Source organism: Trachymyrmex cornetzi, unplaced genomic scaffold, assembly GCF_001594075.2.
Source record: "Trachymyrmex cornetzi isolate Tcor2-1 unplaced genomic scaffold, Tcor1.1 scaffold598, whole genome shotgun sequence".
In the NCBI taxonomy this organism is placed as follows: domain Eukaryota; kingdom Metazoa; phylum Arthropoda; class Insecta; order Hymenoptera; family Formicidae; genus Trachymyrmex; species Trachymyrmex cornetzi.
This window is the reverse complement of record NW_017299912.1, coordinates 64,531-68,729: the sequence shown is the minus strand read 5'-3', so window position 1 is coordinate 68,729 and position 4,199 is coordinate 64,531.

Below are 4,199 nucleotides of genomic sequence, written 5' to 3'. Positions count from 1 at the left end.
CTTGTTGCAAGGCTCTCGGAGCGGTCGCTGCAGCTGGTCGAAACCGGCCGACAGAGGCAGGGCGAGCCCTACCGCCGCGGTGCAGCGAGACTGTTCGAGGAGCTTGCGATGAGCGGTGAGTCGGAGAGCGGAGTCAATACAATAGCTGACCGATAAATGCCGGTAGTGGCGGAGAACACCCTCACCACCGCTGTATTGCTCAGAATATCGGATCTAGGAATCGGTCGGTGTACCAGGAGCTGGATCAGGAGCAAAAAGCCCGAAATATTCTTTCGCCGGGCTTTTATACCGGATTGTTGCTCCCGCTCGTATTGTTCCGGAATCATTCGGTGACTCTCGGCGTGGAACAATACGAGCGAGAGCTGCGGCGCTCGGCATCGTTCGGCGACGTTCGGGTTTCGTGGACTTGCGAGTTCACGCGGCCTGTAATTATGTTTGTTTTATAAAATGTGTCGAGCGCACCGCGCTCTCATCGCGTACGGTGACCGGGGGTCCCCCGTAGCGGCATCCGGCGAGTTGGCATTGCCAGGAACGATGCATTTATGGGGGTGCATTGTTACAATATCATATTCAAAATATTCATTACAAAAGTAGAATAAATTAGAAAATAAAAGTGTTTAAACATGACTAGTTTCGGCTTCCAATTTGAGCCCTCTTCAGATGTTCGACAAAATTTTGCGCAATATAATTATCAAAAATATACATAAAATTTACAAACTGAGATAAGTCGCCGGTCATTTTAAATGTAATGATAGAAGTATTCTCTCAGAGGGACGAAAAACCCGTCAAGAGATTAGAAGATCGTTTGCGAAAGATCCTCGTAATTCTAAAGGTAAAACAAAAAAAAACGTTGCCAATAATCCAACCACGTAGTCAAAACAAGAAACTCGTCACTCTGATAAAACACTCACCTCTGGGAAAATCCAAAAAAACATATTGATAAAAAGTTCGCCAAAAATAAGGTCAATATTGTAAAAAGTAACTGTTATCGTTTCACAATGGTGAAGTCGATGATAAAATAATATGAAAATTATCACATTATAAATGTAACACGTCCGAATATAAAATAAGACAAGACGACATATCCACTCGATGTGCGAAACTGTAATGCGAGATAACTTGGTCATGCAAAGTCAGACTCTGTTTATGATCGGAATATATGATTGATGTAGCTCCTCTGTGTCGGTCTGTAAGTTAAGACTGTTGTTTTGTTTTTTGATATTCAACATCTCCGAAACTAAACGTTTATTGTAATAATGTTCTTCGTCCAAGATTCGAATATCGTTCCAATTGAAATCGTGTTCTTGTTGTAATATAATCTATGTTCGGTAATCACAGACTTCGAACTGGTATTCCAACGTATATGATTGCGATGTTTTGCAATCCTTGTTTTTAATCTTCTTCCCGTTTGTCCCACGTAGGAAGCATCACAGTCTTTACAATTTATTTTATAAACTACGTTAGACTTCGACAAAGAGTCTACTCGATCTTTTTGCACCTTTATGTACTTATTCAGTTTATTGGAGTTAAAAAATAAGAAACCTTGATATCGTTCCTGTCAAATTGCTTAAATTTTTCGGTAAGAACCGGCACATAAGGAATTGTGAATCACGAAATGCCAGTGGAAGGTTCTTTATTATTAAATTAAATATTAGCACCAGTTAGATTATTATGTATGATGACTTTAATTCTGTTGTTGATACATTCAAAGATGAATTTAATAGGGTAGTCATTTTTAATTAATGTATCAATAATAAAAGTTATATTTTTGGAATGAAAATCAAAATCCGATAGCATTAACGCTCTGTCAACTAGGTTAAAAATAATGCCTTTCTTTTGAAAAATCGGATGGTTTGAGTGAAAATTAAAAAATCTGCCTGAGAAAGTGGGTTTCCGGTACCAGTCAAAGATTAAAAAATTGTTTTTGATGATAATCGAAGTATCCAGGAAATTCAGAGAATTATCACCCACTTCCAAAGTGAATTGTAAACGCGGATGAAACGAATTAAAGGCATTAAAAAAAGCATCAACTTCAGAAACGTGCAATGCTGTGCATATATCATCCACATATCCATAATAAAACAAACAATTATCTTTAAACAACATCAAGGCTAACTCCTCCAGTCTTTGCATAACCAAGTCAGCAACAATGGGAGACAATGGTGACCATGGGCGTGCTAAAATTCTGTCTATAAATAATATTGTCAAATAAAAAATAAGTAGAATCCAAAATAAATGTAATCGCTTTGAGAAATTCTGTTTTCGGTATCACACACTTTTTGGAAATGTGTGATTATTTTTCATTAATGCAATCAACTGCCAAGTCCATCGGCACGTTAGTAAATAATAATATGACATCTAAAGAAATTAGTTTATAATTATCACTAATGTGCATTTCTTTGAGATTATCGACCAACTGAAAGCTGTTTTTAATGTAACTGTTTGTTTTGGGTAAAGAAACAACCAATATATTTTGTATAAAGGAGGCCAGCATGTGAAGTGGATTAAAGTATTATTATGAAGCACACTGTAAATACAAACAATTACAAATATTTAAAAATACTAAATAAATACTTACAGAATTTATATCTTCGTTATTGTTCATGTTAATCTCTATTTTTTGAAAAAAAACTTTCCAATATTTACTATCTTCTTTTTTATTTCAGGTCAAGCTTCTTCTTCTTTGAGTTTAAATGGCTCAGATCTTCGTTGACGAGGTAAACGCAATTAGTCGTACAAGGCACAATCGAAACCGGCAACGCTTTCCAAAAAACGATGCAACACTCGAAGTAATCTTGCGATTCTACACACATATCACATCTCGAGGGCTGCCATATGACACTACTTCGTTAGGGTGCCGTCACATGCAGCGTAACTTGCGTAAGCGTAAAGCTGGAAACACAATAGACACAGGCAATAGGCACAGGCAACAGGGAATAACGAGCCGTCCAATCAGAGCTTTGGGGTATAAATTCGATATTATATCTCAGAGCTCTGATTGGACGGCTCGTTATTCCCAGTTGCCTGTGCCTATTGCCTGTGTCTATTGTGTTTCCAGCTTTACTTGCGCCGACCAATCATATCATTTCACTTGAACATCAGTTTCTGTCTAGTCACTTTAGGCTTTTTACGTTATTTTGTTATTACGCCGAAACATGATAAAACCACCATGCGTCGAATCTAACTTCTGGCTCATTTTAACTTATTCTGTCTGAAAAAATGCACAAGGGTTTCGATTTTGCAATAGTACAATTATAGAAGTCGTGCGCCCCTTTGCATCGCGTGAAAAGTCGAAACCCATGTGGAACAGTACAATTATAGACCTCATTTTGCCTCTGTAACAGATTTCCTAACCTCAATAGTCATCAACTTTAAAGCTGGAAACACAATAGACACAGGCAATAGGCACAGGCAACAGGGAATAACGAGCCGGCCAATTAGAGCTTTGGGGTGTAAGTTCAATATTACATCCCAGAGCTCTGATTGGACGGCTCGTTATTCCCTGTTGCGTGCCTATTGCCTATGTCTATTGTGTTTTCAGCTTAATGCTTAATATCTCAGATCACAAGGCAGAACTAGAGTCCTAAATTTATCAGAGAGGCGCAACCGATGTTATGCATTTTGATTCGCTGTTGCAATCTAACCAATTGCGTGACTTGGCAGCCATTTATAGTACTAGTGACATATTTCTATTTCATTTTATCCTATACATTGTTACGGCTCGGCGGTGACTGCAGCGCAGTGCCAGCCGCGACAATTTCTCGCGTGCGGCGCCTGCCGCCACCCACCGATTTAAGTACTGTAAGGAAACTCGGTGCCTCTCGAATAGAGATCCACCGACCAATCAGGTGCCCGCCGCGAGAAGGAATCTTGCAAATTTACGATATTCTACGACTGGACGCGTTCTTGTGAGATAACTACCATAGTACCCTCAGGAGCATTCCACGATTGGTCACCCGTTCCGACCAAGTATCTGACAAATCGCGCTCGTACCTCAGTGCAAATCTCGCAATTTCCGACTGGCTGTCCAATAGTGAGCGTCAAGGAACAGCGGGCGCATTGGTCGAGGCGGTTGGGTGCACCGAAGTGTAGGGAGTGGCGGTCGGTGAGATTATACTCCACACTAATAGCGTTTTCGATTGGGATGCACTGGCTGCACTCAGTGTCAAGAGCGTGTTCGATTGGCAGTGCCAATGCGC